The following is a 23,772-nucleotide window of genomic DNA, read 5'->3' as shown; positions in this document are numbered from 1 at the left end:
CCTGGGATCTCTGGAGGCCTATCAGCATGTTTGGAGTAGCAGTGTAGACCTGTCTGGGGGGCATGTGGCAGGTAAATGAAGCTTTATCCAGCTTTCTTCCAGGCTGTTAGATTGATTGCACGTGCTCAAGTTGGAGTGAACCAAGCAGCTCTTATACCTCATCAGGGAACAAGGCTTCCTGAGCATAAGCTGGGAAACCCTGGACAAAGTATGGCAGCTAGCATTTGACATGATGTTTGTACTGATCAGGTGAAAAGTAAGGGGAATTAGGACCCTATCAGACATTTAGATGATGGGATATGCTATGTCTTTAGCTGTTTTGTGGAAAAAATAAGGCTTTATATTACTCCTCATAGGCAGAGGGAGTCCTGCACCTGGGATGGTGGTTGCCCTGACGTCCTGATCAAAAGCTGGTTGAAGTCGGTGGAAAACTTTCCACTGGTTTCAATAGGCTTTGGATTGAGCTCTACCTGAGTTATTCCAGTCAGATGATTTATGAGACAGTCTTAGTAGCAGTCCTCAAGGAACCAGGCAAATGCTTTACCTTCCCAGCCACAGGGTTCATACTGTGCTGGAGTATCAGGGTCATCACAGAAATGTGTTGCACTCAACTGACAAGAAAAATTGAAGCACAGTGGATTGACTCCTTTCAACTAGGGAAAAAACAAATGACACCTGTTGCTTTGTGCCTCTTCCTAGGCTGTAAAAGATATTCTCTTGAATAATTGGATTTTGCCATTTTGATGTAACTGACACTGGAAGAATTTAGCCTGGGGCTTGGTAGAGTGAATGATTGTGTGTGTATGTCTGCTGGGGTGGTGCTTTGTGAATATCTTGCTGATGCACTTTGGTCTGTCACAGCTGCAGAGAAAATGAAGGTGAAACACCATTTGAGGTGACAATAGACCTACTTCCTTGACTTAGCAAAATTGAGAGCAAAAATTGGCCCCTTGAACTCTCTACAGTATAGCTCTTGGGTTAATCTGTTTAGCATTTAAGCCATGATTTTATGTCTGGCTGACATTCAGTTGCCCCAGCAGTGTATTTTCACCTCTCCTTGATGTTGGTGCTCTTGTAAAAATTACACTAAGAAGCTGATCTAATTTGCTTCATTGTCATACCATCACCACTGCATACTTCAGGAAGTCCTTTAGGATCATTGTCAGGCTGATCTTCCTTTAGCTGAAGGCTAACTTTGAATCTGAACGCAGGTTTACCCTGCGTAATACTCTTCCCTAATGGACTGCAGGTCATTTCATGGGGAAGGAGAGGTATTGGTCATTCTGTTGTAAAAATAGAGCAAAGAGAAGTAGTTATCTAACAGCAAATCAGAAGTCACTAAAAAGACTCTTCAAAGCCACCTGTTGTGGTTTAATCTCAGCCAGCAACTAGGTACCATGCAGCTGCTGGCTCACTCCCCCTGCCCCAGTGGGATGGGAAAAATTGAAAAAAATAGTAAAACTTGTGGGTTGAGGTAAGAGTTTATTAACTAAAATGAAATAAAATATAACAATAAAATATATAATAATAATTTTAGTGAAAAGGAATGTAATAAAATGGATGAGAAATACAACCCAAGAAAAAAAAAACCCAAGTGCTGCGCAATGCAGTTGCTCACCACCCTCTGACAGATGCCCAAGTAGCAATCTGCCCCTCCTTGCCAATTTCCCTCCAGTTTATACACTGGGCATGACATTCTATGGTATGGAATAGCCCTTTGGTTAGTTTGGGTCAGCTGCCCTGGCCATGTTCCGTCCCAGCTTCTTGTGAACCTGCTCACTAGCAGAGTGTGGGAGACTGAAACATATGGAACATAGGATAAGTGCTACATAGCAACAATTAAAACACGAATGTGTCATCAACATTAGTCTCATACTAAATTCAAAACACAACCCTGTACCAGGTCCTAGGAAGAAAAATCAACTCTACCCCAGCCAAAAATTGGATACCACCATACTACTTTGTAGGCTGTGTGGGATCTCCTGATGGGGCTCTAGCTGTCCTGACTAAATGGCTCATTTTCTTGCAAACGAATCAGATATTGCTATACCTTAAAAGAGTATATGTGTAGGACATACAGAAAAACAATCATTAAGCTTTATGGTTCCTGATAGCAATAATTGCTCAAGGCAGTAGGTATAGATTCTTTCATTTAAAAAAAAAATCTAACAGTTCAATAACAAACTATATCCAGCCTCTCACTTAAATAGTTTTATAAGACAACGTGGTTTGTATTCATGGACATAAGCTGGGAAATGCTTCTAGAAATAACCCAGCTTGTGGATCAGGGATGGCAGCAGCCTGCAGCAGACAGAAAGGTTCCTGGACGGGTAACTTGCTCAATGTGACTTCAGTTAAAAGTGGAAATGGGGTTAATCTCACAATTTATCTTGGTGCAGCTGAAAAAGAAGACAAGTGAATTTCCAGTCCATTTCTATACTTACTTGTGAAGGTAAGTATAGAATCAACAAGACAGAAGCATTTAAAAGTAAAGCCCCGGTAAAGCAAAAGCTGCCAAACATGGCTTTTGCTGTTCTTGTGCTCCTATTGAGACTGGTGTTGCTCAGATAAAAAGACAAGACTGCTTCACCAAGTTAATGTGGTAAAACCAGAAGGATCAGACAGGGCACACCTTTGCAAGACTTAATGAGAAGCACCTTACTTATCTTCTGAATGAGTAAGACAGGATACATTTGTTGCCACAGCATCTGAATGCTTAGGGAGAGCAAGGAAAACTCATCCTTTGCAGCCACAGAAAGTGGCCAGTTTCCATTCTCCTGTTCAGGACAGTGAGGGTGAATGAGTGTTTGTATTAGATCAACATTTAATGACCATAAATAGCTTTGGAAACTGCTTCTCATTCCTGCAATGAAATTATCTCTGATATAGAGTGTACATTAGTGACAATTGTTGAACAGTGTTGAGAGTTTAGGGATAAACATACATGGTTCCTTTTGAATTATTCCCTGTTTCTTGAAACCCTAAGACTTGTCCATGTCTTGTTTCCAACTGTCTGGTTAAATTTTTGCAAAGGGTTTTCAAGGACCATGCTTTAATTCAGGCTTGTGGTAACAAAATGAAGAATATAATCTTAACACAAGTTTTGAAGTAGTGCATGTTTAAACACAAGAGAAGCTGGCTGCATACGCCTGACATGACATTCCCTAATGTTTGTGATTTCTTTCAGAAAAGTGCTTCCAAAAATATTTGGCCTCTGACCTCTTGAGGGCCATGCCTTTGTCTTGTCCAAGGCTCTTTTCCTACTTAAACAAGAGCTACAGTGATTTTGTCTCTATGAACTTCATATATCCCGAAGTTCTAAATACTTTGAGGCTTTCTGCTTGTCTTTCCATAAAATACTCATCTTCTGGTAGAGCTGAGACATGACATTTTCTGCCCAGGAGTTAAATATTAAGACAATGACTAAATAAGATTAGAAGTGCATGAGGATTGAGAACAAACTAATGTGAAGCACTCCAGCTGTTGACCTGTCTTCACAGCTACTTTGAATTCCAGGGCTGGCAGGACATATTTGGATTGTTGAGGTGAGTTTATACCTTTACATTGCATTGATTTCTGCAGTTCTTGGAGCCCGTTCTTAACCCATATAGAAAAGTATGACCCACTGGCTCATTAAAGTGCACTCTATTGCTGTTATTCTCAAGAGAAGGTGGATACTAGACAAATCTTTGCTGTTATAGCATTTCAGATGCCCTGGAGGAAACAACCAAACATATGCAAAGCTGAGTAGAATCTACCACTTAATTTTACAGCCATTGTGTGTTTTTCAGGTTATAATTTCTTTAAAGTCTGTATGGAGAAATGATTATGAAAGAAGCTTTGTTCTTCCAAACAGCTAGATATACAGAATATAAACTCTACTGAACGAACATAGCCTCACTGCAATTCCTAAGCAGGCAACAAAATCAAGTCCTTAGTATTTCATATATTAAAAATCAAGTCCTTAGTATTTCATATATTAATCCCACATGTATATCAAGATAATTCTATAATCTCTGTACTACGTCTACTATACCAGCCAAGATTTTAGGACAGCCCAAGTTCAGCACCCAGACAGCTGGCAAAATGCCCCATCTTTCACCTCTTTCAACAGAGTGGCAGGTTTGCCTTGGAAAGGAGTTTCAGAAATTCTTGGGTCAAAAGCACTCCCTCCAAGCCTATGACCAGGTGGTAACTCACCTATCACCAAAGGGAAGTCTGCCCTTATTTTTCCTGCTGTATTAAGTTGAATTAGACTGGAATCTTTCATGAACTTGATCTTATTTAAACGTCCAATAACTGTGAGCATTGAGGCTCAGCTTTTTGTTATTGACAATTTTAGCATGCATATTTAAAAGGGCACCATAGGAGGAGCAATACAGCATGATATTTTCTCATGATTTTTAAGATTAGACTGAAGCATAAGCACTGCAAAAAGAAAATCATGAGACTGAAGGAATGTAGCCAGTATAGTATGAACAAGTGTCAATGGCTGTCCTTTTGTGTTTATGTTGTCAGACTCTTTCTTAGGCAGGACAATCCCCCTTCTTCATTGATCTGGACAGATAGTGCCAGTTGTCAGAAAAACCTGCATGAACCACTGCTAAGTCTTATTAGATTCCTAACCCAGTCCCTCATATATAAAAACCAGTTGGTCTGTATTCCTTTCTAGGCAGTAAGTATATGATATAACTCTCAGCTGCTTAGTCTCTTCTCATATGCCTCATATCCACAACTAGCACAAACGGAAAGGCTAATTTAGTTTGTTGCATAAAAGCTTTTCAGGCCATAGGATTGTGCATACCTCATCACAGAAACATATATGCTTATAAATTTTTGGCTGAAAATTCTACATTAACCTTTCCTTTCTGGATTTTATAAAAAAAGAGATCGTATTAATAGTAATGCTCTGCAGAGATTTTCATTTTGTTTTAAAGAAAAGCCAAAAGAGTACTGTATTGCTCCCATAGAAGAGAAGCTGATGGTTTAATATCCCTGTGTCTTAAAAATGGAAGGTAAACATTGATGGTGGTTAATATGCTCTTTTGCTCTAATCAGAAGACAGTAACTAAAAGCAGCCTTTAAAACTACAAGTTTCCAGACTTGTATAGGAGTGATCTTTTATCTGTTACATTGTAATGCCTTCTTTTTAGTAAGTAAGAGCATTGTTGAACGTGTTGCTTAATTGTGTGTTGTGGTTTAACCCCAGCTGTCAACTAAGCACCATACAGGCACTTGCTGACACCCCCCTGGTGGGATGAGAAAGAGAATTGGAAGAGTAAAAGTGAGAAAACTCGTGGGTTGAGATAAAGACAGTTTAATAGGTAAAGCAAAAGCTGTGCATGCAAGCATAGCAAAACAAGGAATCCATTCACTACTTCACATCAGCAGGCAGATGTTCATCCACCTCCAGGAAAGTAGGGCTCCATCACATGTAATAGTTACTTGGAAAGACAAATCGCCATAACTACGAATATCCTCCTCTTCTTCTTTCCCTAGTTTTATATGCTGTATATGATGTCATATAGCATGAATATCCCTGAGTCAGTTAGGGTCAGCTGTCCCATGTGTGTCCCCTCCCAGGTTCCTGTGCCCACCCCAGCCCACTCACTGACAGAACAGGATGAGAAGCAGAAAAGGCCTTGACTCTGTGTAAGCACTTCTCATCAATAACCAGAACATCCCTATGTTACCAACACTATTTTCAGCACAAATCCAAAACATAACCCCATACTAGCTGCTATGAAGAAAATTGACTCTACCCCAGCCTAAACCAGCACATTGTGTGACTATTCTTCAGAGCATTCTGGGCACAGAATGGTGAAATACATTAGCTATGAAAAAAATGGCTGTTGTTACTAAACTATCAAACTCTTTAAGAAGTGAAATAAAGGTGAGTTTAGCCAGTGGATTTCTAGGAACATTTGCTTCTCAGTGGGAGTTTGCATTTTACTAAAGACTTTATGATTTAACATCTGAAATGAAACCAGATAATCAGAAGATTAGATTCCCCTTTAAAAAGCGGAGGCCAATTTGTTTGTAGGGATAATAGATTAAGTGAGGCCAAGCGCTAATGAGTTTTACACACAAGTGAGCATAATATGTAAACATCAAATTGTTGGGAGCCTGGGCAAAGTTACCCTTTCACAGCTCAGTTCAAAGAACTATAGAGGAATAAATGTGATTTAGAAATGAAACTCCAAATTGATTTTAACTTGCAGAAGCATCTAATTTGACCAGTTTCTGCATTTTTTGCTTTGTACCCTTAAATAAAGTTTTAATTACCGAAGATAGATGTTTATAAGCAGCTTTATTTCTCTCATGGTAACCCACTTATTAGCTCCTGCTTAACAAAGAAAATCCTTCTTGCCAGCAGATTGTCCTTGTGGGATGAAAGTCTTTCAGAGAATGGAGTGAGAAAACAGGTAGCTGTGCTTCTTGGGTAACTTGATTCATCAGCACACTCTCAAGAAATATTCCTGACCAGAAATAAAGTCAGTGGGCAACTACTCCTTAGAAAAAAGTCTAGTGACAGCACAGTATCTGGGAATGCTGGTATGCTGCCTGACCAGATTGGGTTAACAGTAGTGATACAGCTATAGATTAGAAGGAGCAGTAGTTGTGTCAGCCTTACAGATGAGCCCTGGGGAACAGCAAGGGTGATGGGAAGTGGAAAAATAAGCAGGATGCTTTTCTTATTGTTTATTGGAAAGTATAAACCAGTGGGTAGTGTATTTGATAGTTAAAGGTTAGCCTCATCTTGGTTGACATTAAGAAAATGTAAATAGATGTTGTTTTTCTCCCCTTTAAGTAAAAACCTGTAGCTTGGACTGAATAAACTTGCTTATTAATAGTCTTTGCTGGATAGTCTGTTTAAAAAAAAAGCCAAAAAGTTTGTCCTGTTGACAAAAAACTGAGAGAAGGCTGTAACTCAACAGCTAGTTGTGACTGTCTTTTTTTGATTTTTTTTTTTCTGACATTTGCTGAAAACGCCTCAGTTTCCTCTAAGGTGGCTCATGACCTGTTTTCAAGGTGGACATTATTTAAGCCAACAATAAGAACTGCTCTAGTAAGAATTTACCTTCTAGGAACACTGCGTTCTTGTGCTGAAACCATAGCTAGAGAGGAGCTAAACATTGGTACTCAAAAGCAGAGCTTCTTCAACAGTTTTGTGAAGTCACTTCTCCATATTAGATCTTCTCTCTTTCACCAGCAGAACACAACATCTTGTCTACTGGTGTTTAAAGTGATTCACTTGAATAAATGTCCTGTTCTTTGTAAGTTGTCTTTCTAAGATTTAAACCTCATGTATGTAATGGTAAATTTTTAAGTCAAGTGCACACAGTGGAAAGTAACCAAATTACCATGTCTTGATTTACCACTTGTCAGGGGAGCCTCTTGCGAGGGAAATGTCTTATTGTGGAGCATCATGGAAGGATAAAGTCGTTCATGTTTAGACTGGGAGGTTTGCATAGATTTACTGTACTTGGTTTCAAACCAGGTTTGGAAATTCTGTGTCCAGATGAGAACTTTGTGATTGTGGTGAGGTGTATTGGTGCTGGACTCCCTGATGAGCAATCTCTCTGAATGTTCACTTCAAATGTAAATTGTGCCTCTCCTTACAGCTGCTTCTTTCTGGTGTTAACATGGGTCTGCGGAGTGATGAGAGGCACAGATGAGAATAGACAGCAAAGTTCAGACACTTTACCTACCTCCAACCTCTTAATTTTACTTGCCATATGGGGGCAAGTATTAGATGTAGTATTAGATGCGTGAATCAGATGTTACGCATATTCACTAACTGCTAGTGACCACTTGTCAAGAAATGAAGAGTTCAGGGGTTCATTGCAAGCCACCATGGAGTCATTAAATGGCTACAGCTATTCCTGGTCCTGGCAGCTGGATTCCTGCAATGGCTTGGACTATTAATTTCAGCTATTTCAAAGGAGTATATTGCAAGATGAATATCGAAAGGAAAATCTGACTAACATCAGTTTTAAATTGAGAAAAGCACTGCAGAAGCGACTGAACATATACAGTTAATTCTTTACAAGACATACAGCTTCTTACCACAAGTTCCTATGTGTAATAGCTTAATTCTCAGAAATATGGCTTTTTGGGTTGGGGGTAGGGGTGGTGTTTTTACTGAGAAAAATCCCAATGAGCAGACACTGCTTTAAAGGAGCAAGCTAGCTTCCTTTATAAAAATTGACAGCCCTCTATTGATAAGGATAAAATCACATAGTCTATGCAGCAAGTCTAGGTATTTCTGAAAGACACTGTTACAATACAGTGGTAAGAAAGTTGCATGGATGAAGCTGCCCCTAGAGCAGAATGCTTCCTTAATATAAAAAATAAAACATTTTGCATCTGTATTTTTAAACAGAGAAAAATAAGAATGTGGCTTTTCGTGAAACAGACCTTTTGGTGGAAAAAAGTCCCAAACCAACCAAACCCTCAAATTTGTTTATAGCCTTCATGTGAATTCAAAAACTTTTCAGCAAAACCTAGCAATCGGATTTTTACAAAAATGCTTACAGTTGAAAAGGCAACAACCACAAAAGACTGTCTCTACTCCTTCCACTTAGTGCTTGTCATCTTATGAGAAAACCAGAGCACAGTGGAGACTGGAGAGAAAAGCCCTACTGATGATCTATATAGAACTGATTTTTTTTTTTCCTTTTGCCTCCTCAAGATGTATGCCACATACTGCCATCCCTCAAGATGTTGTTCTCAAAATCCAATCTGTTTTCTCCCTGTTTCTCATGCATAAAATGCTTATGACTGAAATGAAAGGAAAAAACTATTTCTATTTCCACAGGAGCAGAATTACTATAGTTTCTTTAGGATAAGTTTCTTTTGCTAGCCTGCAACTGCTAAGATGAACAGTCCTCAGAGCTTTTCCAGTTCATCTTCAGCCCATACAAAATGACAAACTCTTTCTGGGCGTTGTTGCTCAGAACATTCCTAAGATTCTCCAGCGACTACTACTTCAGTGTCTTAATAAGGCAGTGCCATATCTGGGAAAGATAGGGAGATGGATTTTCTAAACACTGGCTGCACATGGATTCCTTTTATGGTCCAGCTTGCACAGTGGGGTATTCCTGTGAAGGTCAGCGACACATAACAAAGTGTTTCCCACTGCAACTTATTTTCTGAGCACAGGCATTGTGTCTGCTGCCACATATTCAGCCTGCTCTGAGAAAGAGGACAGAGAAATAGTTGGGTTGGGAAATGTAGAAAGAGAGGGAAAAAAAGCAGAATGTGAAGTGCTGTGTGCTTTGTACTGATGATGTTGTGCTCACTGTGGCTGCAGGATGTAATTGTGAATCCCATGTAGAGAATATGTGTACATGTACTGGGTTTATATTTCATAAAATTGCCCCTGAGAGACTTCTCAGTAGGGTTTCAGCATTCAGGTCATTCCACAGCAACACCAAGGGCAAATTTTCATGTCATACTTATGAATTTGGCTTTTCATTCTCCCAACAAAATGGGATAGAGTGCTAATGACCTTTTCAAACCAGTTGTTATGGCTGGAGGGGTTGTCTGTGCTGGAATGCCACAAGATGAATTTTTGTAAGGAAGAAGTTTAATTCACACCACCCTCCCCTATCCCTGCACTGCTCCCCCACCCGCCTCCATTAGCATGTAATAATCTTCTTATACTGGAGGGTTGCACAAGTTCCTCCAAGGCTATTGTCTCATTTCTCACCATTTTTTTTTTCACAGACCTCATGAGTCATTTCAATATTCTAAAGAGAAGGACTATTGATGATTAATTGAATATGAGAAAACTCCCTACTAAGTAATGAAAATATAATCATGTCTTATTAGGCCTGAATATATCTACAGGATATATATAAATTGAATGAAAAAATATATCTTCAAGGCAAACCAGAGATGTTTAGGAATATTCAATGGGTCTGTAATCTAATTTTTCATTTACTGATTATTATCAGATGGACTAAAACAGTACCTAATCAACCATGAAGACAATGAAAGGTTTTAACTCTGTCACCAACTCTGATAACTGTTTGAGAAAAGAGAGCGCTCTAAGGTGTTGTTTTGGTGACTCACACTTTAAAAGTCTAACTTTATCTGTTTCCCTGTTGTTTCACTGGCTCCATCCTGATTTCACCTAATGTGCTCACATCATACTTACAATGAGATCCTGATGTACCGACTTTAATGTCTTTATAGGTCTTGCATGCTTGTGGCTACTCTGGCTTTGGAGGGAATGTGAGTTCTCAGTCTTCAGCTGCATGGTTTTGCTGGATATAACATCTTGCTTTGAGGAGATAAAGGCATAAATACACAGAACTGGAGCAAAGATCACAAAACATACAGTTTGGTTGATGAAAGCTTTTAAACTCTTTTCAGTGCTTGCTGATAACAGAATTCTGAAATAGAAACAGTTATTAACAACTATGTTTTAAAGCTGGATAGATCTATGAGGAAAGAGTTGGCCCCCAGTTAAACTCAGAGGATCCATTTAACAGACTGTCATATCTTCATAGCTGTTCCATGTTATGTTTCATGCAGTGTTTTAAGGCATGCTTTCACTCATTTCAGTCTGAATGCTATTTTCAGTGGTTGCACACGTTTAGCAATTACTCTGGATTTAAGGGACTGATATAACTGAGAGCAGAGATCATCTATCCTGTCCTCATTATACTGTTGGAAGAAAATGTTGGTAAGATGTCTTGGTGACTAGGAATGACTTTTCCATCACCAATCCCTTTTCCTTTATTTATTGGTTGTTCTTCCCTCAACTTGGGCTGTACTCTGTCATCAGTTTTAAAGCCAAATTCTTTATGGAAGTCGATAGGGAGTCCTGCGCAAAGGGAAATGACATAATGTTACCCTTTAGTCCTACCTACAGAGAAGCAGACTGGGGAAACATGCACATTTTCCTAATTACCAAACACTGAATTTACAGCATGTGTTCATTTTCTATCAACATCCGGCAGCTACCCAGTGCATTATAAATTGAGACATTTGCATTCAGAGCAATTATTTTTAACAAAAAAAATATTCTGAATGTTGTCTTTATTTAGATTACATATCATAAATGTTGAGGTCTTCACTGCTTTCAGGTAAATAGTGTGCCACTTGAGTGTCTCCTTGTCCCACTGGGGTGCATGATTTTGTAGGCTGCCACCATTTACCCAAGTAAAAACTGCATTTTACTAGAGGAGTGTGCTGCTATAGTTTGTAAAATGCTTTTTATATGAAAGATTCTTCTGGAAGTGTAAGTTATTATCATGAACTGTCATCTTTTACAGGGGATGGGTTGCAGGCTCATGATCCACTTCTATAGCACCTTAAAGTTGTTCTTCTGCAGGGCAGGATAAACGAGTTGCAGGCAGGGTTTAAAATGAAGACTTTTAAAATGAGATAATCTTTTTGCTAGAATTCAGACTCTTTAAACCCTAAGTACTTAAGTAGATGAAGGAAGGATGTAAGCATAAGGGCATAAACGTCTAGATATTTGGGCAAAGGAGACTGCTTGAAAGGTAGTTAAAAGTGATTCCTACTATTGGGAAGAGTTATGCCATTTAAACTATTTTTACTCCTTCCTTTAGCACTGCAGTGACTCTCATAAGCTGCTTTATATGTCCCCATAAGCAGAGATCTTGTCGATTGTTTCCTAAATGTACATATTCCTGCACCACCCTTGTAACATGATAGCACTGTTCTTTTAGCTTTGCTAATAGGCAGTGAAAAACATCAGAGAGGATGTATGAATTCTCTTTGCTTACTTATTTGTTTATTTGATTTTCTCCAAATTGAATCTGCAGAATTTGGAAAATGATGTCAAAATCACCCAAGCCCACATTTTTTAGCACCATTGTTTTGGTATGGGCATTTTTAGAGGCAGAAGCTGTGAAAAGCTGCTTTGGTAACAGGCCTCAGGAATCCTTCTCCATAAGCTTTAAGGTCATTAGGTTGAAGATTGACCTGCCTGTATTGACTATATTTAATAAGAACTTCATGCATATTTTATTGCATGGAAAATTGGATGTGGAGCCTTTGTTTACCTCTGCTACTCACTGTTGACTTTTGGATATTGATCTGGAGATACTGTAGTATGTGTGCCGATGATTTGCCCTGACCAGGAAGGAAGATAAACTAATCTTGATAATACTGGACTTGTAAGCTCTTGGGTTGCTGTCACTGAGATGGCATGAGCTGATTTGCATAGTCTATAAGGGTTTTTGCAGAGCAGCCTTGATCTTAATTCAAGAAATACTTCCAGAAGCTGGAGAAGAGTTATAGCACCTCCTTGTAACACTTTTCCCCCCTGGATTTAGTGCTATTTCACATGGTATACCTTTTGTTTAACAGCAGACTGAAGAGTCTTTCAAATGCCTGTGCAAGCTTTAGAATCACATCTGGAATGGTCAGTGGATAGGCCACTTTAATATGTTGCTGAGTGTCTGTGTAAGAAAGTTGTGTGGAAGACATCTGGAGGCTTGTTCTGGCCAAAACTAACAAACATGATGCTGATTTTTTGGGAAAGCAATCAGAAAATAGGGCAGAAGCAATACCAGACCCTTTGACTTAAGGTACTTTCCTACTATTTATGAACTGGATTCACCATCTGGGATAGCAGCTATGACCATACCAGATTATTATTGTTTTCCCTGTTTTTGTTTTTTTTCCCTGTCTTTTTCTTCCTTTCTTTTTTTAGTCTCTTCTTTAAAACAGAATTACATCCCAATTTCTTGTAAATGTGCCTTTGTCATCACAGTTTTATGCTGTCATAACACATTTCACCTCAAACTCCATCTTTAATCACTAAGTGGCAGACCTGATCTCAGTCATAGGACCTCATCGTTTCTCTATGACAGAGAACAGCTGTGAGCTCCTTTACAAAGCAGACTGCTCTGCAGTTTGCTTGCAAGCTGTATTTTGGGCATCTCATAAACTAGGGCAAACACAAATTCCCCTTCTAATAAAGAACAATATGAGTCTCAAAAGATGCAGAACTGTCTGAAACCCTTGTTTACTCAAAGGAAGGGAATGTGGCAACTGAGCATGTACATTTAGTGAATGTTGTGGATACTACATTAAGACTTATAGGGAAAAAAAAGCCACTTATGTAACTCAACTCCGTTTGCTAGATTTCTTCCTTCCTAGCCTCAATCCCCATTATTTGTCCATTAAATAGGCTAGCAGCAGTGAGCTGCTGACCACAGAATTGGGGAGGAGGTGGGATAATAGTTATTATCCTGTTCCAAAAACTGTAATACTGGATACCAGAAAGAATGAGAGTCAGATGTAGATGATGCTGTGGAGTTGCTATTGGTAGAACAGAATGTACTGTACTATCCAGCTATAGTCATTGCTGTGTCTAAAACCATATGCAATGACTGAAATGTGGATGTCAGTCTGTAGCATTTGTGTGGTTTATAGGCTTCTCATTACGTCGCTGAACTGCGTGCAATAGATTAAACTATCATTAAAATTCCATGTCTCAAAACAGCTTATTTTGCTGTGCAGGCTTTCCTCTTCTTCCACAGAGAGTTGTATGCAAGTCAAGAAAGTCTTATCATTCAGGCAGTCAAAAGTTCTTTTTTTCCTTCTGTGGACAAAATTCTTACTGATTTCATCCCTACAAAAAGTGAATTAAATGCTTGTATGCTTGTTTTTCATGAAAACTTGTATTGGTACAAGCTTTTGGTGACAGGACTGCTGAAAACTGAGAAACATTATTCCAAACTCTTTTTTACAAATGAAGTTGAGGAAGAGGGGGAGGAGGGAAAGTTCCACATTTCCTACAAGCGACAGTGAGCAGCTCTGGTTTTCTCCAGATGGAGAACATTTTTCAAAGTGGTAAATTGTTCCATTAAGAAGTAATGGTAGAGGCTTTGAATCCTAGTATCAAGCTGGAAACTGTGTGCCCCGAGAGGGCTGGGGAGCGGGGCAAAATGCTCTCTGTTTCTGGTGGAGGACACAAGGTTCAATGTTATCACTACGAAACATGTGCTGCTGCAATCTAGATAGCTTTGCTGCTTGGTTTCTCTTCTCTGCATTCGTTAAATCATGCTTAGCAACTCGTCTTTTGCTGCTAGGTATGCTTGAAATCAGTGGTGTTTTCAGTCCTATCTGGAGTCACAAATTAGAAAGCAGCACCAAGGATTTAAACTGAATGTGAACTCAAAACTAGTTTAAGCTGCTGTTCTTTTCTTGAACTGCTACTCAGTCTAAATCACTTCTTTAGAAAGTCTCTGTATAATTCAAACCTTAACTTGCAGGAGCCAAACCAAAGCTGAAAAGTACACATTAGTTGAACTTTATGATCAGAGCTGTACTTGCAAAGTCTCTTACACATATGCAGTGAAGAGAAAGGCCTTTGCTCCCCAATTCTTGCAGTCTTAATTAAGCCAGGATGTGCATGGCTGATTGACAGAGAAGTGGCAGGACATACAGTCAGGCAGTTAGAGATAACAGAAACTGTGATCACAACTCAGCTGAAGAACTGTGAAGCCATTAGCAAATGCGACTCAGGCACAGTGATTACACTGAAAGACAAGCTTGATAGGGAGATCTGAAAAGGCGAAAAGCAGAATCTCATCTACCTTTACACCCCAAGATGAGACTGCTTACCTGAAACCAGGAGATAAGAAGAAAATATATAGTTCCTTAGGGGAGTTAATGTGGGCTGTTGGTCATCCTGTTAGACCCATCTAATGGGACACTGGCACTTTGTCACGTACAAGTTGTGGGGTACAGGCCTCTTCCTCCATTCTTATCACAGATGTAACCTGTCTTAAAAGAACAATACCAGTAGTACCCACAATCTGATATAATGAGGCATCTCAGCAAAATCTCCTGTCATTTCAAAACTATACTCACAAACAAATTGCTTCTATTTTTTTTTCCTATTTCAAAGCTGAAGGCAACTGAAATAGTAAGAATATCTGTTGGCTAGTCCTGGGAGTGATCAGCCCCTTTTTTCTTTCAAGCTCTACGTGTGGTCCCTATCCTTTCTTTCCTCTCTGTTCCTATTCTGTTTTGAATGTCAAAACCATTTGAGACCCCCAGGACTGGGGTCAAGGCCCTCCATGTGAGCCAGTGACTGCTTACTTTTACACAGCCATCTTCACCTTCCTAGAGTCATGTCGTGCTTTGCATTCTGTTTTCTTCTAAATTAAACATGTTCCACATGTTTCCCAGCCCCCACCCCCAAACACCAATACCAGTGAAAAGATCCGAAAGTCAAAGAATAGGTTAGGAAAGAGAATAATTTCTTAGAGCATCTCCCATAAGACGAGTTGCTGGCAAACCATGCCACATGACTGCCCTGGGTAGTTTCCCATTGACACAGGATCAGACCCATGACACCTGATTTGCATGGGGTCCCAGCACAATCCCGTCTCTGGAGTTTTGCTATGTGACAGTCCCATGGCACCTATGTTGATGCCAAGCAGCTTGCACATTTTATTTCAGCTCAGCACCTTGCCTTGCAGGTGCTCATGTGTCAGTGTGTATGACAATAGATATAGGAACTCTCCAAAATGAATACATTCATAGCATTTAAAACTTTTCTATTAGATTTAAGTAACAGATATTTAGCTTGTGATAAATGTACCAAGGGTTTTTTCCTTCTCTCAATTTAGTACTTAATTCTCAATTGCCAGCATTCAGGAAATCCATGTTTAGACTGCATTGGAAACAGGTACCAATATGGCTAGCTGATGCAAGAGTAGTTTATTTTCCATTTTAATAGTTCTTTAAACAGGTCCTGCATTTGTCTACAGCTCCTTTGTTGGAATAAAAATCTTTGTCATAGGCTACCAGACAGCTATAAATAGCCATCATGAGTATTTATGCTGAGGATAATCTCAGGCGAATGTATTTTTAACTTTGCACATTGTTTAGAATAGGAAATTCTTTTAATGCCCACATTTTCCATTCCTGGTGCAGTTAACTTTGCCCCACACCCTCTTATGATGTGTTCCTTGCTCTTTCTTTCTTTCTTTCTCTCTCTTTAAGGTTCAGGGTTACAGTCAATCTGCTCCCGAGGCAGACTTGAGTTTATTTTTTTTTTTAAAGGGAAATGCTAACTTTGGCCATTTGTGACTGTGTGGGAATTCAGTTCATTTCAGGGGGCTATCAGAATGTAAACGAGATATCTCACCAGGCTGTCACCACAAATTGGGTAATGAATGAGCACTTTATTTCTCTTGCACATGGAACTAACGTGGTTTTTAGAATAACAGTGGCCAGTCTATTTTATACTCCCACAGAAAGTGTTCTACTTTTTTTGGCAAGTTTGTAAGAGCTGCTACTTGTACCAATACTCAAGTTAATTGTTGGACACGGAGGAAAAAAAAGTATTATGTTGAACCATACTTGTAACTTGAAAATATGGTCCCCAGAAAAGCCTGGTCTCACGCAAGTCAATAAATAATTGAAATCTACAAAATTGTCAAATCTTGTATTAACTTGAGAGAAAGTGTTGTGTAAACTGTGGGCCAGATTTAAATCACATATAAGCTGATATAATTTAAAGTGGAGCCATTGAGTGAAGTTCACAGTTGACCTGTGAACAGTTGTGCAATCTAGTCAGGCTTTTTTCCCCTCCATTTTTTTAAAAGATTGTTTTTGCTCTTAAAAAAGACTGAGACATGCAAAGCCTCACAATTAACTGGAGGTAGATAGCTTCTAGACAGAAGAAACCTAGATCATCAATATGAAGTTTTACCTAATTATTTGAAAGCTAAAATTACGTGAGTTATGTCCTCCCTGGAGAATCAGATTTTAAAACATATTTCAATACCTTGTGAGATTGTCTTTGAAATCTCTGTTGATTTCTAATGTGGCTCTGCATAAGCCAATCTGTGTGTACACTTAAAAAAGTCACCCAAGCTCACTGCCGCTGCCAGCAGCCCCAGAGCATCCCTTTAGCCTCTGTGAGAGGGGATGATGTTTTTGAAGGTGAAACATGGATATTTGAAACCTTACTTTCTATGTGAAGTTGATAAGAATAGTAATTGCGGTTTGTAACCCACCAACTCTGTAAAACAGTGTTGTTGACTTCATGGGAATTGTGTTTGTGTTTTTGACAGCTTGAGTTACTATTAATTTGGGTATTATATTCATATTTGCCACATAAATATGCAGGTAGATGTGTCCATATACCCTACAGTTTTGAAATGCTGTTTTATCTAAGGCAGGGGCTGGTGGTTACAGCCTGCTTGCTGTGCTAATGATAAGAGAGAAGAAATTGAGAGACTAGGGAAACACACGCAAACCCTTTTCAGTGCAGACTGCACCTTGATGTGACCTGCCAAGTGAATAATGTAACATTCACAAAGATCAGGGCTTTATTTCCCATCTGTAATGTTGTTTGCCTGAAGATCACAAGTTGTTAAATGTTACTATTAAGCAGAAAACTTGACCTTCAAGACTATGTAAATATTAGGGAAACATGCTTGCTGCTTGGTGACTGGAGAGAGGATGAGTGCTTAGACATGCCTCACTGAAGAAACTGGTGTAAGACAGGCAAAAAGGTCAAGGTCTTCTGCCCAAAGGCAGCTTGTGACCTACCCCAGGAAGATTTTTGTAGTCTTGGAAGGTCTTTGATGAAAACTTTCAAAGATCCACCTGGGAAAAAGAGCCCTGGGAAGTACAATAATGAGTATATAGTTAGCTCAGCTACCCTGGGAGGACTTGTGCCCTATTTGAGCAAAACCCAGGGGGAAGAGCAGCAGCCAGATGGATGCAGGACTTGGTTTCATGCCTCAAGATGGATGCAGGACTTGGTTTCATGCCTCAACCCAGGGTCAGTACTGGCCATGCTTTTCCAGCAGGGAGGCCAGAAAACTTTTGGATTCAGCAAGAAGAAAGAGGATGTATTGCAGCCATGTTGACGTCTCAACTTCCATGCCAAAGATGGCAGGATGAGTTGTGAATGGAAGTTCTCTGCATGTATGATAGTCTTGACCGAGAAGCAGCTTTGCTGAGTTAGCTTGCAAGGGTGCCAGGTGTAATGTGTCCACTGAAATCTGGCTGGAGACCACCAAGTTTCTTACTTTCTCAGATTATGTGATTGAATAAACTGATTTATTTTGCAGTTACCTTGCCTTTCTTATCTGACAAAACCATACTTTTATTACATCTTAGAATTTTTCTCTTTTCTCTGTTGTTTAGAATATGACTAGATCAAATTTCCCCCTTCTGTCGTGAACATTGGCTTTTTTTTTTTTTTTTACATGAAGTTTTTTTCATCAATACAATCTCTCCCAGACTACAGTTACATAATATTCAAGGTCATGGTAATCATAAGAAAACTTGTCTCACTTAGAAGTACTGTGATCATGGTAATGAGAATGCTCCAGAAGGATTTTTTGAAGGATGTTGCTGCTGCACATGTAGTTTGTGAGGCTTGATCCATGAAAGATGGCACCATTTTTAGTCTCATTGCATTGAGCTGTTTTGTGTCTTAAATTTTTCAGTTGTTAGGTAGAATTTAAAGGCATTTGGGCTATTGTCTCAGACCATAAGGGACAACATTGTAACTGTAGAATTTCTTAATATTGCTGTTCTACACATTCTTAAGGGGCTTTGAATCCAAAGTACTTGAAATCAACAATTAGCAGGTTTACAGAAGTACAGGGTCTTCTCAGACACATTTTGTGTTTTCATTCCTTGTGTTCCCTGTATTTCCTTCTCATTGCCTTCTCAACACCATAGTCTTCCATATGTATTCCACAGTCATCCATGTGGGAATTATTCATGTCAGAGGAAAAGCTTTAATGTGTCTTTGGTGGGAAAAGCTGACCAGCTGTAAAACTCATGGTATTTTCTTCATTCATATTTTTCTATAGCTGATATTCTTTTTCCTCTATCTTGGATGGCTGGGAATATGTTTTGTCTTCGAAAATTGTGAGGCCGTATGTGACTATTTTTAGAGAATGTCAGGACAAGAAATTTCTTGTGCTTTCACTGAAAGAAGAACCTGTTAGTAAAAGGACTTCCTACGCAAGTGACACATGATCCTTTGGACATGAATATACAAGTAAGTCCTCAGTATTGAAGAGCACACTGTAGACAAAGTGCACTGTAAACAATGAATATGCAAAGTAGCATATGATTTCTGGCACTGCACAAGTGTGCTAGAAGAGGCACAAGGCATGGGGAGTCTTCTTCCCCATAGTACAGCAAAATGACAGGATACTGTGCAGTGGATGGAAATTGCTAGAGAATAGAAACACTGCCAGAATAAACAAAATTTTGCCTACAGCTCTGTGTTAAGTGGATGCCTGGTTATGACATCCTAGTGCATTGGTGTGACATTGCAAATTTCTTAAAATTCTGGGTTAAATTCCAAAAGTACAATTTTGGTCACTACGTTTGTTTATAATCTTCTGTGCAATTTGATAGTAATTAAAAGTTATTTAAAAACCTGCTTGACATCACCAAAAACATTTGTTTTTACTCTCCCTTCAAAACTTATGGGTAGCTTAACCTCAAAATTAAATGTAGGATGTTGTTAACACGGACAAAGGTAAAGGCATGAGAGAGTACTATAGTAACAGACTCAAGAATGTGCCAATAGTGGTTAATTTTGAAGCAATCATTAATTTCCGTTTCCTGTTTTCAAGAATTTTTATGTCTAGGAGAAATGCTTCTGCTGCATAAACATTTTATAAAATAATGGCTTTAAAGGGCATGAATAAGAGCCTGAATCCAAATATTTCACTAGTACTGAAAGAATCTTTGTTTAACTCTTCCTATTTTTTCTTTTTTTATGCTATATTATGGCTGGAGCCAAGATCAGTATATCACAACCCAAGATATGTGCAAAAAACAGTGATGAAATAATAATATCTGCCTGTCCCTCATCACCTGTGTGTTTGTCTGGCTAGTACTTTAGACAAAGAAAGAGCCAAAGCAGTAAAAGCAGCAAGATTTTTTTTCTCTTTCTGCTGTACATACAACAAATTGAATGAACATAACCAACCATTTGAGATCCCAGGTTTGGGTACACTTCCCAGAATATTTACTCTGTGTACATTTGTTATCCAGCTTCATGGGGAAGAGAGATATTCTCTGTTTCTGAGATATCTGTTTCTGAGAATACCATTTGGTGGTGGCCATCACATATGCTGGGTGTGTGGATGGCATCTGGTTGCCTAGATAAAGTAGCACAGCTGGTCTAAACTGAGGCTAAAATAGACCCATAGACAAGAGCCGGAGCACTTGATTACTGAAAAGTGATTTGACACCACTAGGTGTGGAATATAGGCCAAACTAGAGTAACTATCTTCACTACTGCTCTTCAGCATCAATATCATCTTCTTAAAACAGACTGAGAGAAATTTCTGTGTTTGATGGAATAAAGGGAAGTTACAGAATTAATAAAATCATTTGTGTGTTATTTGAGGCTAGCTCTTGGGAAGGTGATAAAATCTGTCACTCAAAGCAGAAGAATTTGACCCACCTAGGACTGTTCTCTGCCATAGTGTTGCTGGTAGCATTTGAAGCTGATGTACATGTTTGTGGACGATGAGGCCATCCCTTTGCTTTCTTCTGCTGCAGCTGGCAACATTACACTTCCTGCCAAGAATGCAAAGAGCTGGAGAAATCCAATTGCTATTCTTAGGTCTTAGTCTGAGTTTGCGCAGTGCATTGTGGACTCTAAACATGAACTCTGGGGCTGATTGGGGCAAAATGTGTATGTGTAGGCATCCTAACCTTTTAGTGTCTTAAATTTATTCATCTGGTAAATAATACAGACAAATAGTGTGTACTAAGTTATGAGATGTACCAGGTGTTTTCTTTTTATTTGCAATAAGGGTGTTGTTCTTGAAGGGGACTGTTGTGACATACGGTAGTGCACACATGTAGAAATAAGGCATGGCCTCTGACTGAATATTGTGGCTTTGGGAGAGGTGGATCAGAAGTCCTATTATCTAACCTACCTTTTAGTGAAGAGCCACACCACATGGAACTGAATAGGTGGTAATTTTTTTTGATTTACCGAAGAAGTCTCTCTTTTCCAATCCATATTTGTAAGCAAGCTGTTCACAAATGAGGAGAGATAAAACAGAATGTAAAGAAACTATATGCTTAAAGTCATTTTAGATAATGGAGCTTTTCTAAATTTCTACAACATGTCTAAGCCTCATATGAGAAGGCAGATACAATGACTTAACATTAAGCAGTAAAGAATCACAGAATGATAGGGATTGGAGGGGACCTCAAGAGACTGTTTACTCCAATCCCATGCTAAAGTAGGTCCACCTAGATCAGGTCACTCAGGAACACATCCAGGTGGATTTTGAAAGCCTCCAGAGAAAGAGACTCCACACCCTCCCCAGGCAGCCTGTGCCAGGGCTCCCTCACCCACATAGTTTAAAAAACTTCATAAAGTTTTCATAAAACTACTTCATAAAGTCTTTCCTTCTGTTTAAATGGAACTTTTTGTGCTCTAGCTAATGTTCATTACCCCTTGTCCTGTCACTAGATACAACAAAAAAGTGCCGCCTCGTTCTCTTGATATACACCTTTTAAATACTTGTAACTGTTCATGAGATCCTCCCTTAGTCTTCTCTTCTCCAGACTAAACATTCCCAGTTCCCGCAGGCTTTCCTCATAGGAGAGATGCTCCAGTCCCCTGACCGTCTTGATGACCCTTCACTGGACTTTCTCTAGAAATTCCCTGTCCCTAGTGATCTGGGGAGTCCAGAACTGGATACAATACTCCATATGAGGCCTTACTAGACCAAAGTAGAGGGGGAGGAGAACCTTCCTTGACCTGCTGACAACAGTTTTCTTAATGCAGATTAGATTTACTGTTTCTTTTAATCCTGTCTCCTTTAATCCTGCTTCAGTGGCACAATTCCCACAACTGAGGACACTTAGTAAGTGATAATTGACATCATCACAGGCATTTTCCTTACAATATCCTGCTTTGCTGTGACCATGTGTAGCCAAGGTCTTGGGGTTTAGATGCTTTCAAAAGATGGGAACAAATATTTTTTTTCCATGCAGAGTTCCTAGTTTACTTAACAGAATCTTAATTATACTATTAGTTTGATAGAATTTCTTCATTTATTTTCAAGATCTTTATCTGACACTGTTTTGAGTGCATTACTTTCAGATTCCAGTGTTATCTAACCATCTGTAGGGAAAAAATCTGGTGTTTTGAGGTAACTTCTGTGAAAGAACTGCACTAAATGACACTGCCATAGAAAATTACTCATTCTTGCAATCCATTATGTTTCATATATTTGAGGTAGCAAAGGTCTGTAATGGACAAGGCCAAGATTGCAGAACTAAGGATTCTAAGAACTAAGGGTTCTCCGGTAATCCAATTTTCGCATGTGGATGGTATATTCTTACCATAGCAGGTTTTTCTCCTTTGCTCTGTGCTTGATTTTTGTAGACAGACATGTACTATGACATATGCCAGATTTACACAAAATAATGTGGATTGTATATGTACGAGGTCTACTGTTTTAAGCATGGATTGTCTATATGTACATGCAAAGAACTTGTTATGTCTCTGACCAGCACATTGTACAATTATTTCTCATCTTCTGATGTTTGCACATACAATTTGCACTTGAGCTTTGTGTATTTCACCCGTGGATGAAAGCTACATTTCTTTATTCAATATTAGTTGGCTCAGAATTACTAGCCTGTGCTTGTTTTGCTTCTGGTTGTTTTGTTGGGCAAAACATTATAACTTATTATAATAACAACTTATTATAACTTTTAGAATTTTTGCCTGTAGAAATTTTTGGACTGAAAACTTTTTTATAATGTTCTACCTTCTACTTTTGAAACTCAGTTTCACTTCTAGGTGAGATAAGTGTTTTTGAAGAATTTTACATAATTATCCTATTATTATGTATTAAAGATAATAAGAGAGAAAGATGGAAGTAACTTCTTGGAAGTGGTGTAGGTGGAGCATGCTGTAGGTTGAAGTAAACCACAGTTCTCTATCTAGGCCCTTCAGCTGCTGTTTATTTTTTAAAATGGTGTTTGCTCTTCCCTTCATGGTGATTGTTTTGACACGACTCATATGGGGACCACAACAGTTACTATTTAATTTATCAGGTTTAGTTTATAAACTATAGTTTAAAAGGTGATGGGGTAGAAAAGTAGTCCTTTGGCCTTGTCTTCACTGTGACAGGGAACTCCTGATGCCAAGCATATGGCTGGGATGCTGCCTAGTCTTTACATTGATCATGCAAGATTGGGCAAGGCTCTGAACACCCACTCCTTTAACTGTGCTTTTAAGGAAGGATTGTGAAGCATCTGGCCCTCAACTAGAAAATCAGAATGCAGGAAATGCCTTTGTGTGTTAGCATTTGCCAAATGTGGTTTCTGGTATGTTGGTGGGTGGGTTCTGAATGTAGCAATCTTGATAAGAAAAACACCTAAAGCCAGACCCTGTTCATCTTTCATTGAAGGATCATTTTCTTTACTTCTCATTTTAATTAAGTGTAGTTTCTAAAACCAAAAATGGGCCATACTTTTCTCAGGACTGCATTTAACCTTTTAAGCCATGCCATGTGCATCAGGAGTAACCAGGTCACAAGGATCGGGCGTATCTTCCTGGTTGAATCAATTTCCCTTGACTTTCTCCAAAGAGTTTTGTATTCCCTGAAATTTTACATGTCTTGTCTTATCACAGATGTTTTATTTTTTTTCTGAAAAGAGTTTAGAGGAAAAAACCCCAAAAAAGGTTATAATGTTTCAAAAAGTGTCTCTATTTTGATTTTGTAAATTATAAAAATGTAAATA

At 38.9% G+C, this 23,772-nt stretch overlaps 1 protein-coding gene across 8 annotated transcripts in view; it reads left to right on the top strand.

The window, feature by feature from the left end:
- CALD1 (caldesmon 1) overlaps positions 1–23,772 on the top strand; it is a 195,215-nt gene that overhangs the window by 104,919 nt on the left and 66,524 nt on the right. The window lies entirely within an intron of this gene.

Source organism: Colius striatus, chromosome 1, assembly GCF_028858725.1.
Source record: "Colius striatus isolate bColStr4 chromosome 1, bColStr4.1.hap1, whole genome shotgun sequence".
Lineage (NCBI taxonomy): Eukaryota > Metazoa > Chordata > Aves > Coliiformes > Coliidae > Colius > Colius striatus.
Note: the sequence above shows the minus strand (reverse complement) of the source record. Positions and strands in the feature narration are given on the sequence as shown.